Below are 23,549 nucleotides of genomic sequence, written 5' to 3'. Positions count from 1 at the left end.
AACACACACACACCCCAGGTATGCATACTCAAGACAACCTTCCCCTGTGCTAAGCATGGAGCGTTTCTATGTCAGCAGATGGCTGGGTGCCCCATAGCTGAAACAGCGGACTGTAAGGAGACTGAAGGTCTTATCTCATGCCCACATTCCTCTCTAGTTCAAAGTTTGGGAGGGGCATGTCTGGCTCTGACATGTATGTTTTAAGTAGAAATAGCCACAAATACCAACACATGCCAAAAGCTACAGTAACAGATTTAACCTTTAATTATTTTGATGTTTAATAACTGGCAGTGTGTAAGAGAGTGGTGCACATTTCTAATATAGATACAACACAGCTGAAGGCAGAAGTGAATTCTTATGGTATTCTGCTTTATTACAGTTTGTTGCAGAATTCAGTTGAATTATGAATCGATTCCAAACTAGTGGGAGTTTAATGAACTATCCAAATTCTTTAAAGGACACTTTTTAAACTTGTTTTTTTGTACTCAAACCAATGGAACCAATATATACATATACAAGGCTTTAGACATACCTTGAATGAGACAGACCTGGTGCATTCAAGTGAAAGTGAAAATTCCTAATTGATTTCAACTGTATAGTACATTTTGATGTAGATAAATGGGAGAAAACAGATTAAAAATTGGCTTTAAAGATTCAAACAATTTGTGACACAAATTGTTCAGCTCACCAGATGCTCTACAACAATTCTGAGAAGATGTTCTTGATGTACATGGATTGAGTATTGGGAATGTGTTCCTGATGTGTACAGGTTTAGTATTGGGATGATGTTCCTCATGTGTACAGGTTCAGTATTGCTAAGGTGTTCCTAATGTGTGCGGGTTTAGAATTGGGAAGGCGTTCTTAATGTATTTGGGTTGAGGATTGGCAAGGTGTTTCTGATGTGAGAGGGGGATGAGTATTGGGAAAGTATTCCTAATGATTTGTGGGGTGAGTATCAGGAAGGTGTTATTAATGTTTGGTGCACTCTGTATATTTAGAGTCACATATTTTTTTAAGTCCTGCAGCACTTTTCGTTGATATGAAAGATTTTGCTGTGCCAAGATTTACTTTTGATTCCCTGATGCATACCTTGCTCTATGGTATGTCATATTCTAAATGTGGATTTATAAATAAAAAAATACATGAAAGTGATTTTGGTAAACAGGTTTAGAGGTTTACACCATCTTGCTCACAAAAGCAAGTAGGCCGTTCAAAAGCAAACCGGACATGTCTATTTGTATCAAGGTCCTAGGAAAGGGTAGCAGCGGTCAATAAGCAACATTTAACTGCACAACCTCAAATGTACCCTTAGGCTTTTAGGTAACATTTGCTTTCTTTCAGTCCATATCAGCTGTGCCTGCAAAGTGACTGGAGTTTAACATAGCTGCAAATAAAAGAGGAAAAAATCCCAACCAGAAATCAATCATACTGGAAAAAAGGAAGCATTGTTCACCTTAATGTGCAGTTACATAAGACACATTCTCCTCTCTTGGCATGATTTCCAGCAAATATCTCTCAGCCTTGCCTTTAATAGAACCTGGTCAAGGCCTTGCATGTGGTTGCATCATGTGTTACATCATCTGGTGGTAATAGCGGCCTTATTTTCTGTGTTAAAACTGAATTATGGTGAGACAAAAGCAAGAAGAGACCCTGAATAAGGAGAGTTGCCTTTTCTTGTGTGAACCCAGACAGGGTTTGTGATTTGCTCTTCCTGCTGTTAGGGTTCAAATAGGACTAAGCCAGACTGGTTTCAGATCAGATTAAAAAGCCAAAGCTTTCCCCAGCAACCCTTATTAACAAACTCATTCTAAGGCACCGTCCTCTGCTGTAGATTTAGGTGACCAAGGGAAATGACAGTTGTTCCCCTCAGTGCTATGTCTGATGGATCATGCAAGATTTTATGCAGTAGATTTACTATGTTTTTTTTTTTTTAACAGATACCCCATATAAGCTTTTTTTTTTTTTTTTTTTTTTTGAGCCGATAAATTAATAATCAGTAAAAATGTGGGCAAACTGCAAGTAGTTCATTGCAATTTAGGGTGTGCAAATAAGACTCAGTTTGCCATTTCTGTATAACTATTTTAGCGTTGTTACTTTCACTGAAACTCACAGGAGCATTGCTTTGTAAGAACAGAGCCATCAAAAATCCTCCTTAACCCACCTTCACTCACTGACAAACACACACACACACACACACACACACACACACACACACACACACACACACACACACACACACACACACACACACACACAAACAAAGGGAGAGTTTTTATTTTGATCTTCAGTGAACTCAAAATGAGGGTTTTCTCCATGTGATGTATTGTTCAAATAGACATAATTTCCTGGAATAAAGATGAGGTTTGAAGATGATCTTTGGTGTAAAGAAAATAGTCTGTTTATAATTAAGATCAAAGAGGTGTTAAGAACCACTGGCTTTAGGTTACATATTGCACACATCACTGTAAGAAAATTGTATAGCGTGTGCTATACACTATTAAAAAGCTTTTGCTGCCATCTTGTGGATGAATTTAAAATATTAAACCGATGCTCTGTTTACCCTCTCGCTCACTAGGCTATAATGCACTACAGCAATGGTTTGCTCAGATAATCATCTTATCATATTCCTTAAAAATAAATAAATAAATAAAACCTTTTTATAACCTGCACAACATATGGTGATATTTCATTATGAAAAGTATATGAAGCGAATACCTTCATAACAGCTTTAGAAATCCCAAAGAATTTCAAAACAGGAGTGCTCTTTGATCGCATTCAAGTCTTTACTTAGCTCCAAGGAAACCAGAAAACAGAAAAGAAAAACCATGAAACCTCAGCATCGTCCTCCGACACTAGAGGGAGCCAAGTTGGCATGTTTCCCTATTAAAATGGACTAATCTGAATTTTACAAGTTGCATGTATGGATTGTGTTTACATGAATTCATATGAAATTTACATTTCACTTTACAGCAGCTAAAAACACACAGACTCGACTCGCTTGACAGTCTTTTCTACTCTTTTCTTTTGTTTTCTCTACTTCTGTACTAACTATACTAACACAAATGACAAAGCCCTTAACCTTCAGTAATCACCTTGATTTATTATTGCCAAGACTGCTGTAAAGACCAATCTAAACTAAGATTCTTGAGCTTTAATAGTATTTATATTTAAAGTATTTATATTTATTTGACATGTCACAAGCAGTTAGCCAGCCACACAGAGAGCCCCATTATGATAATATGGAAGTGTTTGTAAATACATACTGTAGGTTGTCAGCTGCTAGTAATGTTTATTACCATATTACCACTGTAGTATCATGTTATTATATATATTATACATACATACCAATATTTCAGGAAGAGAGAGAGAGAGAGAGAGAGCGAGAGAGAGTGAGAGAGAGACAGAAATTCATGTGGAAAGATCAGGATGGATATTATAATAAAGTGTTTTTAAAATATTTTAATATTTGTTATTTACAGAGGCTCATTTATACTTATAAGTCGTTTACATCTTTCTAAAGAGATCAGACTTCTGTTGAAGCCTTTTTGTCAGGTACAGCCAATTTCTAAGAGACAAACGATGGTTTATCATAAATTCCAGCATAATCATGGCATACTGCCAGTTACTTGGCCATTGCCAACATTTTGTGGAGAAAAAAAGAAACACCAAAGGCAATTAAAAGGATTCCCTCTTGGACTGGGAAATCTGAGGGCCCTTGCACTTGTGAACTCAGTTCAGCACTGGTAGACTCTGGTAATGTGATCTAGCAATACTTGAGTTTTAAACAATCTCTAATTGCTAGCTAATAGCCCTGATCCTATTATTTTGTCCGGGTGACACAGGTGTGCTTCAGAAGAGATGGCTTCAGGGGCTTTGCAGGTCACTAAATTAGCATTTGGCCTGGGTTTTAATGGAAGCAGATGTTGAGAGGAAAGCAGCGGTTACTTTAGTACATACAACAGATGCTTAATTCAGCCCGCACTTAACAGACTGACTTCTAGAATACTTGTTGCACTGCAAAAGGCCATTGAAACAATGATTAGCATCGAGGGCTGATATCACTGCGTTACTAGTCGGTGTCTGTTGTTACAGGTGCATTAAGCAGCATTTTTTTTTTTTTTCTTTTTAATTTGGGTGTCAGTCACATGTTGACCTTGTACTTGTCCAGACGAGTTGCTGAATTAGAGTAGGAAGTATTTTCTGTAATGAATCAGAAGATTGTAAAAAGGAAACACTTTTTCATGTGTAGCAAACTACTATGAAAAAAACAACACACATTTTGAAGAACAATGCACTTTTAAATGAATATTTATGATTAACAAATCACCTTATTTATTCTTTCATCCATTTAACTAGCTCTCACTAGTTAGGCTATATTACACCATAAATGCTAAGGCTTCCAAAGCTTGGTAGATCTCAGCTTAGGTTTTTCTTTTGAGGCTGGCATTAGTGCTTTCAAGCCAGTGGTGCAGTACTATAATGCCACGGTATCCCCTGTTTCACTGGCATCCTGCTGATAACGGCAGCACAAGACCACTGTGGACCCGCCATTGTTCTCGGCCGTCGAGTTCCTTGAGCTGCGAGGCCAAGACCGTCTAATCCAGCTCCTACTACTCCCCAGTCAACGGGGTTTGATCCCTGCACGGGCCGAGCTCATTTCAACACCTCGTCAACGTTTAATGTCCGTTGGTGCTAAGCAGCCTGCGCAGAACACATCACAACAATGCAAGTTGAGGGCATTGGCTAAAGAAATTCAGTTTAATTAGTATCAGTTAGATAAAATCGAGGTTAGTAATTATTCTTCTTCAAAAGATCTGAGGTTGATCATATTATAGTTATGTAGTCAAAGTCAGTTCTTTTGCCACATGCTAAATATGGAAGGTTAATTGGCAGTGTAGATGACATTGATAGTTTTCAGCAAGTTGAACATGAACACTTGATAGCTAATGTAGCTAATGCGGTGTAGCAGCTGGCTTTCATTGGGTAAAATCAACTCAGGAGTCCCCCCTCCCCCCCACACACACATGCATGCGCACATGCACACACACACACACACACACACACACACACACACACCCATACACACACACACACACACACACACACACACTCACACACCCATACACACATATATACATTTCCACACATATATTAGGAAATTTGAAAGGAAGGAGACACTGGCAAGTTAAACTAACTCTGAGCCCTAGGCCACCCCACTAACCCCGGTGTAAAAGAGAAAGGATCTTAGACAGCTTCACAGCTCCACATAAACAGGCCACAGACATCCTGCACTGGTAACAAAAGGTATGGAAGACTCGTTGAGTGGCCAACGAGAACATGGATTTCAATCTCCACAGGGCCACAATTCCACAGAGAAACAAAGAGAAAAAAAACTCACATTAAGAGAATACAGCCAGGAATGTATTTTTAGATATATCATGGTGAATGTAATATGTCCAACACAGAATTAAAATTAATTCACTGGTATATTAAAATTGGAGATTAGATTGGTTTTAAGTGGCAAATATGCCAAAGAGTGTGAAATGATTTATGTTGTACCTTCTCAAATAAACAGACGTCAATTCTAAATTGTCTTTGTTTCTGTCATATCATTTTAAAAAAGCATGTTTTTATATTTGCGTTAAGTGTGTCTAGCTAGAATTATTTGATGAGACCTTGAAGACTTCTGACTTTAGTAAGGTAAAAGAAAGAAAATGTTAGCTGAACAATGAATATCTGCACTGTTCTACCATGGCACTAAAACACAACAGTTTATGTTGTTTTCCCAGAATGATGTTCTGCCCAGCCTTGTGGATCCGAATGAAAAAGGGTGGGGGGCTCATTTAGGCGGTAAGGAAGATTCATTTAGGTGGTGTGTGTGTGTGTGTGTGTGTGCGCGTGTGTGTGTGTGTGTGTGTGTGTGTGTATAGCAGGACTGATTCTCATTTAAGAGTCGCCACAGTGTTACACATTTAGCAGGTGTGTCTCAGGATCTTGCAATGTTTAATCTGTGTGGAACCAATGCTTTTGTGTGTTGACTCCTCTACAATGAAACAGGAAAGGAATCACCCTTATGTGAACTGGCCACTTTAGCCAATTTGTGAACTAGGGTTTTACTAGAGTCAACAGGGAAAAGTAGGGCACCGATGAAACCAATTAAATTTAGGTGGGACTGAAGGAAGCTGAAATTGGAGCTGATGGCACCTAATCTTGATTAGGGTAAAATTCTATCACGTAATATATGGACATGACAGCCAAAGCGAATTATAAGCATAGAGCAGTTCAATTCACATTTGGATTCGTTCATACAGAGTAATTATGGAATACTTTATCGAAATGCAGGGGCTTTAAACCTTAATGGTTGCTACCAAAGCCCAGTTTCCCATTAAGTGATGGAAAAGACAGCCCTTCTGCCGTTGGCCACTTGCGTCATGTTTTGATCTTCCTCTCAATCTTGTCGAGGTTTGAATTCGAGGTAGAGAAACCAGGATTGCTAGAGACACCTAATATCTTCCATCGCCTCCTCATAGGAAACATGGCCCGAGGCATTTTCATATGACCTCAGAGCACAGAAGTTGCATGATGTCATTGGCCTGCATTAGCGGCCTACAATACACTGCCCTGTTTTGGGGGCTATCCCTTATGAACCATCCTTATTACGCTAGCTAGTAACAGGGAGGCAGAGAGACTCATGCATTATGGGAAATTAATGTGTAATAAACATAGCCATAGACAATGATGAGGTCATAGAGCCTTGACAAATACCCAATACATTAAGATCACAGGAACTGCATGATGCAAAAAAACCCCAAACCTTTCTCTTAATCCACACTGCTAGTCATTTCCAGTGCAATGAAACAAAGTGATAAGCTAACTTTAGCTGTTAAACACCCTATAAATCAGTTTAACAGATTTCCTGAAATGCTATTTTCAGCTGCTGTTCCTTATAAATGATTTTTCCCACAGATTCCCTCTCAAAGACACATGTATACACTGTAAAGGTCATGAACCTGCCCGCCTCCGCCCCGTACCTCTAATCACTTGGTGTTCATTTGGGCCATTCCCAGCAGTTGGCTGCAAGGGTCATTCGTCGGGCAAGTGGGCATGGGAAAAAATGCAACAATTATATCATTTCCTGTTCTGGCTGCAGTGAAAAGAGGAGAGCCTTTAATGCCAAGTGGAGTTGACTCCATGCATGTAGTGTGTGTAGTCCTTTTAACCTTCCTGTTGTCTTGCGGGTCAAAAATGGCCCGTTGTACCTTTTAACCTTGGAAAAAACAACCTAAAGAATTTTCTTTCTTCATGAAATCTGATGACTCTTCCCGAAATGATCCTAACTTTAGAGAGAATTAAAAAATGCTTTATAAAATATTTTCATGAAAGCTGTATGTGTTTGGGGTACAAGAATTGTCATATGGGTCATTTTTGACCTGACATTTTACCTGACATGAATCTATGAGTTTCAGTGCCCAACATGTCATAGATCTGATTTTTTCAGATGTTCAGAAGAAACAAGAGAACAATGATTTAAAATAGGAGAAGGTAACTGAAGAAGAAGATGTGGAAGATTCACCTAGAGCATGGTGCATCATCATCAGATGAAGAGGAAATCAGATGTTGAGGAAATTGCCTCAACATTCTCCGTGCTCTTCATCAATTTTGGAGGGATTCTGTGAATATGGAGACAACTGGAAAAGGATGGAAGAAACTGGCCTGAGGGTCTTCATAGAGCTGCTAATGGGTCTGTATGGGTCCAGAGGTGAGGCTACATCTAGGCTCAGGGATGCAGTGAGTGGAAGGGCAATTCTCCATGCCAGATCACCACTGAAAGTCTCACACACTTTCTTAAGAATGCGATGATTTGATAACCACAAAGCAAGACTTGTAAGATGTTTGACAGACAAATTGTGACCATAAGAAAGGTCTGGGACAAGTGGGTATAGTGTTTTCCAAACCTCTGCAACCCTAGACCTGAAGTCACATCTGTAATGTAAGTGATTTTCATTGTTAATTTTATTATGCATTGATATAATATTATTATTTTTTGTTCATGCTTTAGTTTTGAATACATTATATTATTCTTATTTGTTTGTTGTGGGTGGGGAGCAATGGTTAAAAAAATGGGAGAAGACTAGTATTTTGTAATTGAATTCCTCATTGTATAGTGTATAACATTACAGTACGGCTGTGTTTGAAATAGCCTACTACATACTACTCACGTATTGACTGGGCCCCAAATTAGTATGCTGTATGCAGTATGTGACCAAAATAAACTTTTCAGAATGCGAAGCTACGCCGATAACATACTTCTTCCTCCAAATATTCCAGTATGCAACGAGAGCTATATTCATGGTGTACTGTGTCCAGTCTTGCAAATCTTTTCCAAGTGGGTGGATCCTTCATACATTCATGTGACCTCATAGTATGGTTTGCTTTTGTTGCATACTGCATACTGTACTGTATGCTACTGCGGGGACTATTATCTAGTATATACTGAGTACAGTATGAAGTATAAAGTATGTAATAGGCTATTTCGAACAAAGCCAGTATCACTATGTTGCCAAAAATGTTAATGACTATTATTGTTTCCCTTCAATAAAATGCATTCAAAACTATTTTCTGAACAATTGTACTACTTTTGTAGGCTATTCAAAAAAAAAGTAGCATGCACACCACTATGTCCATGAAACAACAGGTCACAGATTTTCAAAGTGCTGTAATATCCATTGGGCATAAGAGCGCTGGACATGTAGAGTGCTGGACATGTAGAGCTCTGGACACATGGAGTGCTGGGCACATAGAGGAATATGTACACTGCTGGACATGTAAACCATTCAACACATGGAGAACTGAACATGTGGACCATCCAGTAGTCTGGGAATTCTCAACACTACAGTTCCACAAGTAGGGAAAAGGTAGGGTCCTGATTACATTAAAATGTCAACATCACTGACACATTAATATTTTTTGCAGTTTGGAAAGGTCAAATCCATTGGACAATGTAAAATAAAATTTATTTGATGAAGAACTGCCATGGCATTTCTTCTTGTGTTCAAATTTATTTGTTACACGGAAAAGCAGGACCTATCCTGAGCTCTAATTAAATGTGACTGATAGGTCATACCAAATTTCTGAGTCATTTCACTTTTAAATAAACCACATGGAGGCTGAGGGAGGAAATGACTGAACAATGCAGAACACCTTCATGATGTCTGGTAAGCGTTCATATTAAGAAACCCGGATCAGATGGTCTACTACTCCAATCGTGAATGCACATTCCCTTTGACACATTCTTCAAAAACTGTTAGAGCTATATTTTCTGAGCCAGTTATGTGGCTTTTGCCATTTAGAGGTTATTATCCACACCCGATTACCTCAGCCCTCTGATTCAGTAAGGTATTATATATTACCACACCCATGAATTCAGAGTGTTCCCTTTTATTCCTTTAGATTTTGTTTTTATGACAAACACTCCAATGTATTACTAGTGAAACATGAAGGTGGGGGGAAAGCTTATTATATATTACAAGTGGCAACACCTTTAGAGCAGTTAACATCACCCCATGTGAAGAGCTACTAGGATGTATAACATGATGTACTCAGCTCAAAGCATTCTGATGTTTTGTTTGTGCCTCCTGGCATCAGCAGATAGACAGCTGTCCATAAACCGTCAACCTAATGCATCTCTCTTATAACAAAGGAAACTCTCCAGCTTCTGGGGAAAAAGAAGAGAAACATGGTCTGGTCTGTCCCAACCCAGCTGTATCACATGGAAATAACCATGTAGTCATTCCTGAGCTGCTGGCCATTTACATACAACTGTCATGAGGTGATGTGGGATTCCTCTGCCCTGGAAACGCGCGGTATTTATTTAATTTGGCATAGAAGTTTCAGGAATTATGTGCTTTGCCGGGTGATCTCAGCCCGGCTGTGACTGGCTTCGGGTGCCAGGCCCACAACAGGCTCTCTTGCACCGTATTATTGCTGTTGCAATTTGCTTGGAAGAAATATGAATTCACACAGCACTGCATCAACACGAAAGGCTAGTGGAGAAGAGCCAGGAGAAGACAAAATCCTGAAGTAATGATAATGGTGAGCGAGGCTGGTGTTCAGTGTAAATGAATAAAAGTTTCGAAAATGATAAAAAGAAATAAAAGAAAAATGTACTTGACATGTCTGGAAGGTGTCAAGTCAATAAGCGCTGACTGCATTCACAATGTCCTTTTACAAGTCCATTGATGACCATATATAATAGTGCATCATGGGATTTTTTTTGAAGCTGTTTTGCCTTTTTCGTAGCATATAATGGCCACTGGGAGGTCTCCTCAGTGCCGCTGACGCTTTTATACCCTTCACACTAATACATACTGTGTCTGATAGCCCAAAACGTTTCTGGGCCGGGAGTTGTGTCAGTCTCTAACTACCAGCACACTTCCCTCAAATTCTCAAACGGCTGTTATTTTTCTTTTCTCTGTGTGCCGGTTTGAGTTTGAGAAAGGACAAGTGGGTTTTTTTTCATCCTCTGTTGCCCCACTCAGCCTTTTGAATGTCAAACAAAAGGCTGTGATAATCATAGTTGAATTTCCCCCCCTTTCTCTCTCTCTCTCTCTCTCTCTCTCTCTCTCTCTCTCTCGCTGCCTCTCTCTCTTTTTCCACGAGTTTTAGTTGGAATTCATTATGATGCCAACTCACTCTTTGATGTCATTAAATCCACAAGGGAGTTCATTTTCTCTCAAAAGCACTTTATCAAAGCACTTCAGATGCCTCCTCGAGGCTCACCCTGGACGCTTGTGCGAACGCTATACCAGCAGGCTATTCACTGCAGACCGAGTGTGTCCTTTCCACAGGCCCTGCAGAAATGTGCATGATTGCCCTTCCATCAATGTATGGCTGGCTCATTGCCCCTAAATATCCAAGAGAGAGCGCGAGTTCAAATGTGATCTTGTCACCTAAGCTCTTGCTCTGCAATTGTTCTGCGCATTTAGGTGCTTGGACTACAATTCCCAGAGGCAATTGGAGTGATCCAGTTGCAGCATGGAATTAGGAAACTGTGGACTCTTGTAAGGATTCTTGTAAGCAATTCAGTGAAAAAAAAAATCTGTAACTGGAAATATTTAGGATATTGCACTGAAGAGCTTTTACAAATTATTTAGACAAAGATTTGACAGGAATACAGCAAAGAAAAAATATTTACAATAACAAATAAAACGTGTAAACTTTTCAAATCATTTTAGTAATAATATTTTTTAAATATAATTAACTGCACATAAATCTTTCTCTTATTATTTTCACAGGAGTTGATGTGAACAACATTATATTATGAATCATGTTACATTATGAAGCACGTTGAGATTAAACAAATCATAATGCATAATAATTTTTATTCTTTTTTTTTTCAGATCTGCCCTCCAGTAGATGTCTTTTGAATAATAGGTAATAAGAACAGATGAAATCAACGTAATTTCACAATTTCATTTCATTCATTGACAAGCCAAGTCATTTAGCTCATAAATAAAGAACCATTCGTGCCTATCAGACAAGGACAATGATGTCTGATATTAAAACTGACAGACCTTAGACATATCAAAAAGGTCAGTGATAAATGTTCAATTACTTTGTGGTCAATTCACCTCTGCTAAACGAGGTCCCCAGGGGTTATCTGTCTCAAATTGTATTTCATTAATGGTGAAAACAATAGCAAATCAGTGCTCAGTGTACAGGGTATTATCTAAGAACTAAGATAACTTACTCAGTTCAAAATTGCACTGCGTGACTGGCCGAGGTGAATAACGAACATTTTCAGAACATGGTTGTCTCACAGAGGGGAAAAAAAGTTAAGGGAATTTTTTGATCCATGTCTTTGTGTTCCCACACTTAAAATATGGATCTTTTTTCTGCCTTCTGTAACAAACTGAATATCAAACACATGTGTATTATTTTAGGGTCGGCTCCTTGGGGGCTGGCTCATTTATTTCAGCACAGAGCACACAACAACTGGCTTACCTCCATATGTTAACACAGGACAGTCAGCAAAGACTTGGCCTCATTTTTCTTCCAAGCGCTTGACACCAAAGATGTTTGCGATCAAAATCTTTAGTGTACATAAATATGCGGGTTTGGTTTTGTTTGTGACAAAGAATGATAAAAAGAGTTAATCTGCAGAGAAAATGATGCACAGGGCTGTTCTTCTAGAACATCGACAAGCTCTCTAAGGATCTAATGTGCTTACATGTGACAATGTCTTGTCTTCTGTTGAGGCTGCCAGTGTGTCTTCATACATGCAGTGTGCTAAAGGCAGAGTGGGTTAAGTACAATGTAGCGTCCTTAATGGTCACACGGAGCACAAACCCAAACTTAGGCTGTTACCTTTAGACACTGCTAAGTGCTGGCTCATAGAGCACCATGCACAGAGGACTCTTCCATCTGTGGTACCTGGAAAAGCTTGGAAAAGCTTGCTGTTGTTAAAGCAATCACTAAAACCAAATTTGTGGTTTATTGTTCTCCATTCAGTTGACAGATCGTCTTTGCTTCTTCCATTCTAGAGTCTTGTTAAGACTTTTAATTGGAATACAGACTCAATACCAATGCCACAAAATTCAACTGGGCCCTTTAAATTGCCCACTCTGCCTGTAAAACAAGCATTACTTGCACTGAAAAACACCAAGTTTCTGCTTGCAAGCCTTTACCCTCTGGTACTCTCCTCTGCAAGAGGCCATCATGGTCTGACAGTGTGTATAAAAATTGTGCTTAAATGCCACATAAAAACAACATTTGTTTAAGGTTCGAGAGTCCGCCAACATTTCCATGATGCCGTTGAGTCATGTTTTTGTCGGCTGCTCCTCTCTTTCACTCTGCAGATACCCGGTGATTAGAAGAAAACCTAACAGATTGATCCAAAACCCAAATCCAAACCAAAAACAGAATGTTTATTGTACAGGGCCCTTTTGAGACTAAGGTTTACATGGCGGAGCGTTGTCTATAAAAGTCATAAGAACAAAGGGAGACTGCTTCTCCTGTTGTGCTTGGACATTAGAGCAGGAAATGGAACAAGGTCAAAAAATTAAAAGTGCAATTTTCCGCTTCCCATTTGGTTAATTCATTGCAGCTTGGGCCACTCGATGCGGAGACTGGTCGGAAGGAAAGGAAGAGCTTTTGGCCTTGACGAGTGGTCTCTTAGCAATAGCACAAATCCACTGAGTTCAGCATGGTGCCCCTTTGGCACTCTCTTTCATAGTATTCAAGCTCTCAGTAAGCATGCAATGAAGTTTCCTCGTTCTGGCTTGGTTTTGCTATGCATGTGAAAATGGACTGGAAAAAAATATATAACCTTCACTGGTTTCACTGATATTAAGTTAGAGTGCTCATTTGCTAACAGTTAGTTTAAAGATCCACATGGTCAGTTGTGTTTGTGGTATTAGAGTATAAAATAATTAATAAAAACTGACTGTAAAATGAATTGTATATTTCATATCAGGTATATTATTCATTATGCAAAACAATTTCTATGGTGCATTTATACAAAAATATTTAAAAAAAAGCAAAATATCAAGGAACATAAATGAAATGGTTTGTAATGTTCTCCTAGATTTAGATTTTTTGTTCTCCTACATTTTGACAGAGCAGTGTCAACGATCATGCATTGTTCTTTTACCAGACATTTAGCTAGCCTAAGGTCATTTAAACAAACCTCTTCATTCATGCAAAACCTCAGTAACTTTATATGACTTGAGTTGAAAGTTAAAGTTGTTACTATGAATCAAATTACTCATTTAATTTACAAAAATGATGCTAACATGAGCTCATTCCTTACTCAGTTGTTCTCTGTAGCAAATTCAATTGTGATATCCTATATTCTATAATTATTAAGCACTTTAATTCCCTTGCTGCTAATATGGATTCAGGCCACACACCTCACTGTTTATGATGCCCAGCCACAGACTCTGTCTGAACATAAATCAAAGGAAATCCCAGCAAATCCTTCTGTGAATTACATTTAAAACTGTCTGTAATAACTAAAGACTCATTCAGCTGTCCACATGAGCCTGCATCTCTCACTGCCTCTCCTGATAATTGCGTAACAGTTAACTCTTGTACCAGTCAATCTGAATTGATTAAAAAATAAATAAATAAAAGGATGCTTATCTGCAGTTATCAAGATTTCCACTTGGTGAAGACCCCCCCGACTGTGCTAACTCTTTGCAGATGGCCCATATGTTTGCCATTACACACCGTGCCTCAGTCGTACACCCTTGGAGCTCTGCTTTGCCACTGCTCACTGCTGATTCGTGGGCTCCCGTTGGCAAAGATTTGGGCTGCACGTACAAAACTCAGATCTTCCAATCAGTCTTTTTCTTTTTTTATTTCCTGCCCATCTGAAATACATCGGAGGTAATGGAAGAAGCCAAGATCAAACAGAGATATTTGCCTTTGAAAGGCAGTGAGAGTGCTTTGATGAGGTCGACTGGCTCGGCTGATTGAGGGCTGATGAAAATTGATAGGAGATTTGTTTAAAGGTGAAGTTTGTGGAATGCATATTTTTAACAGGACCTGGGATAGCAATGCAAAGCTAGGTAGAGGGCTTTGCACAAATGATCTACATTGTACTTCATACACTGAGCTTGTTTACAGCAATGATAGATGGACAAGGTGGAACTTCTTGGACCACTGCAAAGCAATTGGCTCCATAATTTTGTCGCCCAGCACCGGACTGAAGATGCACCAGAAACATATGCGAACAAAAAAGCATGCAGCTCGTAAAGACACGCACCGGATCCATGCTACAGGAGAACATCTTACACCACAACAGTCAAAACTTTCCAGTTGCTTACAGTGCCGTGATGAGACAGGCTATCTTGGCATGCTGCCCCTTTTCTGGCAGCGTCTTTGCACACAAATATCTGAGCGATCCTTTGCCAGCCCCTAAACCCAATCCTCCAATGCTACTCGAGGTTTGGCACCGCCCTCGAATCGGGGACCAGAGCTAAATAACTCCAGACTCTCCAAAGCATTTTGAAGGACTACGGTTCTGATGCACTGAATGCAAAACCATGGGGCCTCTGTACCATGGCTTGGCTGATAAGGTTATTAACGACTTTTTGAAGGCACTATTTCTGTTGGGTGGGTGTGGGTGTTGGGGTGGGTTGGGGGGGTCTTTTGTCATTATGAAGACAAAGGGGTTTTCTTGTGTTATTGAAGCTTTGGTAATCACTGCCAGACTTGGGCGGATAGCACAGTTTGAGGCGAGATATTGTACGGTGTTCGAAAGTAGCTTATAGTCTTGTAGGTGCCATTAAACAGTATGCAGGCTCACTTATAATGTTCAATATAGTTCTAAAATGTAAATAACTTTTGTTACTTTATATCTTATCATGGAATATGTCAAGAAGGCAATAAGGCTTTTTATTTATCAAATGTTTAACTTTACTGTAATTCCCTATATGTAATCATATTTTCCTGAGACAGTTTTACCTAAAAAGTGACACGAACTCAGTGTCACAACTGAGTGTCGGTGACAGACTTTACCCCAGTGTCAGTCATTACTTAAATGACAGATATTACCCCAGTGTCAGACATTACTCCAGTGACAGACATTACCTAAGTGTCAGATATTACCCAAGTGCTCCTAAAGAGGTTCAGGTGTTAATGATGTTGTTTTCACTAGTGTTGTTGCTATGAGAGAACAGAAATCACCCTGCAGATCAGGCAATTCACCGAGGCCTTGTGATCAAACAGCCATCCTCCTCCACCCTGCTCCACCCTGCTTCACCCAGCTCTATCCTCCTCCACCCTGCTTCACCCAGCTCTATCCTCCTCCACCCTGCTCCACTCTGCTCCACCCAGCTCTATCCTCCTCCACCCTGCTTCACCCAGCTCTATCCTCCTCCACCCTGCTCCACTCTGCTCCACCCAGCTCTATCCTCCTCCACCTTGCACCATCCTGCTACAACCTCCTGCACCTTGCTCTGTCCAGGTCCATCCTCTTCCATTCTCCCCCTACCTGCTTTACCTGGTGCCACCCTCCTCCACTCTCCTCCACCCTCCGTATTGTGTTCAAAATTACAGACAACCAGTGGAGGTGTTGAGGAAGATCAGTGACCCTCTTGCTCCAGACATGAGTGAAGTGCCAGTCCTTCACAGGGCCTAGACCAGGTGGAAGGCAGATGGACTGACTCTGTTATTGATTTGTGTAGGCTGTGCACTGGTGTTAAATCCACGCTCGGTGGAAGTGGGATTAGAAAATTATGTTGCATGAAATTAGCCATGAGTCACTTCTAATATAGCACACCTCTGAAGATATAACTTCTGAAAGGACAGGGTGTTAAATTATTGCTAAAATAAAGGAGCTACAATAACAGTTCATGTCATATGGAAGTTCACCAAGAATCACCTACCCTACATTAGTATCAAAATGTGGTCTAGGACTACACTCACAGTGCCTGATCTCTCATACACTAGCAACTTTAGCCTAAGGTCTTATTTATGAGAACTGTTTTAGTCATTTTTTAAACCTGCTCCACTCAATATGGTTTTGTCATTTGACATAAATCCATTTCTCATTTCATAATGTGAAGCTTGCCTAACCTGATCAAGTGTAATAAAAGCACCCATTTATATATTATTTAAAACCTTCATATTGTACACATTTTCAAACCTGTATGGTTTTATCACACAAGATGCTGTCATGAGGACTCCTTACTTGTCCAGATGGCATCGCATAGGATGTGGTGTAGCCGCCAATAAATAAATTTCCACGTTTAAATGACAGAAGCGGAAAGGCGTGTCGATCAAAGACCCTCCAACCCCTCCCTAATCCCCCTCCCCAGAACTCTGAGACAGGTACCAATTATGTCCCAGCTCAAATATTTACCACAGAACCATTCCTGCCTTTTGCATGACTTTCATATCATAGACAGTTTTAGGAAAAACCCCTCTTTGATCTGACTGATATTTCAACATTGGCGTATGCCAGTGCACGCATGTGCATGCTAACACACCGAGATGTACCCGCACATACACACACATGCACACACATACATGATAACATGCCTGTATGGGCACATGTGCAGTACATTAGCAGTGAAGTGTTTATGAGGAGTCCAGATGAGTTTCAAACAGGCCACGCTCGCCCGCTGGTTTGACAGCGTACAGCCTTGACCTGCCCTGAGCATGCCACGGAACATGAACGCAAACATAGTTTAAGTGCTTCTTTGGACTGAGGGCATTTAGAGAAAGTCGAGGTTTAGTTGAGTAAAGACTACATCTCCCATAAATCTTGAGTGACTCAAGCAATTAACCTGGATTTGTCAGGTGCAAAAGGTTAATGTGTGTCAGATTTAGCAGATGTTTCTGTAGCTTCTTTAAGCTTGCTACCTGTACTTGACCTGATGTTCAACTCAGGCAAGTTTGTCATTAGTATCTACCAAAATTCAATGCCTGTGATCTCTGAAACTGCAGAGACGTACCTTTGTCTGAATATTTTATCCAAGCCAAAAACTCCTTCACCTCTGTTTGTAAATGGAGGATATATAACAAATGCTTCTTCAGTAGTGTCCTATAACCTCCCCTACAGATGGAGGCTAACATCTGAGCCTGGGTAAGGGAGATTACAATCCCATTTAGTGACCATCAGATTACTGGAAAACACACTAATCCTGCCTGCAATCTAAAAGTGTTATCAGTGCTAACCTTTCTCAATTTGCCCAAGTAATCTGGACCTCTTTTTAAAATCAGATTAGGACAGATTTTGTTCACCATTTCACTCTCTCTTTGGTTCTCCTCTTGTGGATTTAGCAGCTCGGTAACATGTGTCCACAGTTAAGAGTGGAGACCTTCTGTTTCTCGTAGTCAGGCTCGTGAGCAATGCGCACACATCTGTCCTGCCTGTATCGTTGGCGTGCTGTTGTTGATGTTGCTCTCCTGGGGGATTTGCATCAGATTTGCAAGTTTTAAGTGGGTGAGCCATTCAGAAGCGAGATGATGTTCTGTGGCGCTGACGCATGTACAGGTGGGCCAGATGTGCTCTCTGGGGCAGATGCTGGCCTTAAAGGCTGAGACTGTTCCACCTACCTGACTCCTACATTTGTCTATCATAATAAAAAATGCAAAGCTGGCTTCAGATCAGTGCGGAAGGCGAACATCCACCAACACTTCTGTTTAGGGTATTGTAGCCTGCTTGAGTGGGTGAAGGTTATGCTGGGTGTGACTGTTCAAGCTCTAATAGGAATCAGATGAGCAGGTCTGTATGTGTCTCACATTCTCAAATCAAGATTTTTATGAAGACTATAATCTTTATGTTTTATGTTTATTTGAGTTAGCTGTGGTAATGACAAGGCATGAAATATGAAATGAGGTTCAACATAAATTTCCAGACATTGTAATACCAGACACTTCCAGTTTGTCCAGTTACTTCCATAGACATATTACACAAACATTTTATCTCTACATGGACTTTGGTGGTGCATTTAAATTGTCTATGTGCATATATTGCCATTGTGTGTGCTGCACTCTCCAGAGAGCTAATTTGGTGGCCATCTTGCTGTATGTCAAATATGCCCTGATCCTCCCCAGACTATCAGCTATCATTGACTTGTCCCCGTGTTTTTGTGTCATTCCCCCGGCTCCGGAGCTTTGATCTGGCACGCTTGGCTTTCAGAGGCGGACTTCACACCCCAGCTTGATTGAACTTGGGACTGAGCTTTTGGTCTGAAGAGAGGGGTTGAGATGGAGAAGGGTAGGACTAGATGCTGGAGAGTAACCCTACACTGGAGATTAAACCCACAGACTATATCCATAGTTTAAAACATAGAGAAGCATTTGAACTAAGTGAAATACAAACTCATTAATGCAGAGCATAATGAGGGAGCCTCTAATGTCATGAGCCTCAGAATTCACAGTGAATAAAGATCTATATCTTTTTAAAATCTACTCCCTATGACACTTAATCATGTCTCTGTGCTTATTTGTGTCTGTATACTCCACTATACTACCCATAATGCCACTTCAGCAGCCTGTATATTGTGGGTTTGGAGTCGTCTCCTCTGACAGGGTTCTGTCAGGGCAGTATTCCAGTGTGCTGATGTGCAGAGTAAATATTTGCTCCTCCAAGTTGGGCCCACCCGTTTGGGATCCCCTCATCTGCACGGATGCCCCTCGGCGTCTACCTGTCACATGCTGTTGTGGTTGGTGATCTGGTGGGCGCCGGGGATGTGTTCCCCTGGACCAGGCTGTGTGACACGAGCCCCGGAAAAAGGCTGCCGGCCCAGTCACAGTGAATCTGGCGCAGATACAAACACTCCATTTGCAATCGGAGACAATTTACAGGGCCTGTAAAAAGAAAACGCAGAAACAAACACTGCATTTATTGTCCAAACAGTCTGGCTGTCCTCTTGTTTCATGTTCTTTGATGTGGAGATGTATCCATCGGGCCTTAAAGTGTAAATTGCTGGCTCCTTCTTCTATTACAGTCAGCGTGCTGCTGTGGTTACCTAAGCTTCTTCCAGCGCATTGTTTTGGTTAAGGCCAGGGCTTGTTGTGTTGTCTCGTTGTTTCCACTCACATGAAGGGAACCATGCACAGTGACCCCTGTCATCAGATGGTGCTGCTCGTCCTCCAGAGCTCATCTGCTGATTGTGTGGTGAATTGGCCTGTAGGTGGTGCTACTTTCCACCGATCTCCCATAACCTCTTCCCTGTGCTCCTGTCATCTCTCTACAATGAGCCCATTGTTTTCATATCCGGTCTTACCCCTTCTGCCTTAATCCCCAATCCCCCCCCCCCCCCCCCCGCTTCTGTGACTTCTCATTCTTTCTCTCTGCAGCACCTCCTCTCCTCATTTCTCTACCATCTGATTATTTCTTGATATGCTCCTTTGCTGAACTCCCAGATGCTCTCTCGCTCTCATTCCCTCTCTCTCTTTTTCTCATTCCCTCTCTCTCTTTCTCTCTCTCTCTCTCTCTCTCTCTCTCTCTCTCTCTCTCTCTCTCTCTCTCATTCCCTCTCTCTCTCTCTCTCTCTCTCTCTCTCTCTCTCTCTCTCTCTCTCTCTCTCTCTCTGCCTCTCGCTTTTGTGCTATCCACCCAGGGAAAGGGCAGGCCTTGATTATGCCATCCATGTGCAATAGTGGGCACTGAAGGAGAGAGGCGGATGGCGTAAGATCCGAATGTCGAGGAGGAGGTAGGAGGGCAGGAGAGGAAGGTTGCACTTGCGTGCACACACACACACACACACACACACACACACACACACACACATATATATATATAAATATACACATATACACATGCATGATCGCACACACAATGCATGAGGCGATCTTGAGGGCCGGCGGGGGCCAAGAAAACTCTCTTCCCCGGAACACCTAATCCTTGGGCCAGGGCCAAAGACCACAGTCTCCGCGCACGACTGACACCGGCCACCAGAGACACTTTGGGGTTTTCTTTTAGGCGTGTCCTGTTCTCTCTCTGCTCCACCGCAGCCCCAGCATGAAGCACGAGAACCAGGCACAGCGACCCAAAGAAAATAAACGATGTGGGTCGATACAGTTCTGGAGCTGCCTGGAGGTGCTCCGGCGCATTCTTCTCTGACACTGGGAAGTAAATCACGGCGTACATTTTTATGTCACCACATCTGCGTTACTGTAGCCTGTGTATGCATGTTCAGCGACAGAAAAATCCAGCGCTATGAAGCAAGTCTACAGGGGCCTACAATAACGGCCCCGGGCACTTTTTACGCCTCCAAACCTCAAGTAAACTGACTCTGATCCGATTGTCCCTGACATTGGCCATGGAATTGGCCATGGAAATGACCATACCGAGGCTGAACTGGGAAAACATGCACAACATTTCACACCTAGGCATCCCGCTTCTGGAATGGATCATGTTTTATACACTAACTGTATTATACACTAACTTGGACTGGAGCATTTCCACATTATCTGACATTGAAAAAATAACCAGATGTTTTGGGTGTTATTTTTTTTTTTTTTACTTGTAAGGAGGTAGATGTAAATTTAAGTTGAACTCTGCTGCTATGTGTTGCTGCAAGAAGACTTGTGTGCACCAACCTTGATCCACTAGGGGTTTTTTTTAACCACATGTGCAACAGCAACTAATGATCTATACATTCATCATTGATTAATCAAAAACATAACCTTTAACAAAAGAGTTCGTTTTTGATATTAGTTCATTTTACTGATGATGCTTTGTAATGTGCCAAACGCAACATTCTCAGTTCTGTGTGTAGCCAGTATTTGCTCTCTTTTGACACAAGTTCCATGGGCATGAATTGTGTTCCAGACTTGACAGATTATCCAGACTCTGGTTCTGGGACATGTGCAGATTCTGCACTAATTTTAAGGTGTATTTTTTCCCAGTAATGTTTGAAGCTCAGTAGTGATTTCATTTACAAGGCAAAGTCAGAGTGTTCCAAATGTCATGTTTTTGTCTAAGCAGTGTGAATACAAAAATCCCTGATCTTTTCTGATCAGATCGAGTTATTTTTCATATGTGTTTCTAGGCCCCATTGAGGATCAGATCAGATTTGTGGTCTCTCCACTGTGATCTCTTCCCCAGTGTGTCTTTCTGCACATAGGCAACAGCGACATCTCCTAAAACAGCAACACCTCTGCCTTGGCCCTGTTTCGCTTTCTCGCTCTAATCTGATAAACAGCTGATGAACCATCCACCGACCTGTGCAGCAAATTGGCAGTCTGATGAACACTAATACCATTATTTAATTCATTTTGCTATTGCACTGATGTTTTCATAAATATAACATTTCTTTGTTGTTGTTCATGACTATTTGCATCATGCATGTCATTGTTTATGGAAATGTGGGCATGCTGACTGCTCACGGCAGAGGTCTGTTCACAGTGATGACATATGGGTCAGGGTGAAACATTTAGAATCTGAAGGAAAAACACTAAATTGAGCATTAAGGCATGTAACATGAATGGGGAGTGTTACAGGTGCTGCCTCCCCATTCTAGGCTTGCGGGCAGGGAAGGACCCTCACTGGAGTAGTTTTTAGATGGGGAATCCCTGCTGCTTCTGTACAGAAATGAGCGAATGAGAAGAAAGTCATGTAGAATGAGAGAGTAGTGTGGACAAATGGTGAAAAATAAAAAAAAGAGAGAGGAAAGAAAAACCCAGGAAACGTGTGTGGGCAAGCAAAGAACTCCCAGGTTAGATTTAAAAAAAATTTTTTTTGTAATAGTTAAAGTTGAGCCACTTCACTCTCCTTTTATTACTCACGCTAATGATGTTTGTGCCAGATGCAGTGCAGAATGAAATCATTCCTATGACCTTGGGTGCTGGATTTCTAATAGATGGTGCATTTAGCCACACCCTTAACTAACTAGAGTTTTATAAAAACATATTCCCAAATCCACACTGAGCCAAACACAACTAATGGCTTTGCATAACACAGGAGGGAGAGCACATGCACATTTCTTGTGTATATTGGAGGTTTCCAATGGAGTCCACTGGAATAACCAAATGGCCTGAGTGAGGAGCTACAGGTACCCCAGTGAGTGGGTTCACACTGCAGGGATGTGGGTGAAGGGTTCTGACTAGTGGCTGCAGGCTAAACTACCAACAGCTGCCACATTATGAAATAGTGTTGCATGATTACCGAGGGGATAAAGGCAAACTTTGAAAATGTATACATCAGACATGGCCAATTAAGTGCAGAGCAAGCTTGAAACGTCAGGTGGCTATCTTTGCCCAACCATGGCATATTATGATTTATGGGATGTTTGGGATATGGTTAAACAAAGTTTAGAGCTTTTAAATTCCAGACAAAATTCATAATGATTACCCACAGGAGATGTACATTAGGGAGGACTAAGTACAATGGAATAATATAATTTTACAGAAGTTACTTAAAGGCAGTTGTGCAGTTGAAGTTTGACTGCTTGTTCCCTGTATGGCAACTGGCTAGCAATTTGGATGGAAATTGAACTGTCCTGTGTTTGAACACTTTTGAAACAATTTTGAGTAGCTCTTTAACATAAACAGTCAGTAACAGTGATTTCAGAAAGTGGAAGACCTGCACAGAACTGAATCTAAGTGGCTTCCTTGTACAGACAGGCTTTTTTAAAAGAAAATAAGTGGTTAATAGGAAAAAATTAATTGCTACACATCTGCTCTTTAGAAATGGCCCTTTCTCCTCCATGCATCGCAAGCACAAGCCGATGGCCATAAGAGTGATGGTATGCTCGAGCCACTGGCAGCGACCTCAAACATTTGCCAGGAGTGGAAACAGAAAACAGTGTGCAGTGTTATAAATCTGCAGTGTTATTATGACCTATGGCAAACTATGGATTTCTTAAAGTGGTAGTTCAAACTGTTCAATGATTGAAATCTTGTTTTGGCAGTTAACTTCACTTCATGACCACATTAGCCTGAATTATCTGTTAACCACTAGAGGGTTGTTGAGTCGCATTCTCCACTTGTCACTATCGGCACAATACTGTGTCCGGTACAGATGCTGTGTTAAGAAGACAGAGCCTGTACTTTAATGCAGGGAATAGACAAGACAATAGACTGATGAG

This window comes from Electrophorus electricus, chromosome 25 (genome assembly GCF_013358815.1).
Source record: "Electrophorus electricus isolate fEleEle1 chromosome 25, fEleEle1.pri, whole genome shotgun sequence".
NCBI lineage: Eukaryota > Metazoa > Chordata > Actinopteri > Gymnotiformes > Gymnotidae > Electrophorus > Electrophorus electricus.
This window is presented reverse-complemented; position numbering follows the sequence as displayed.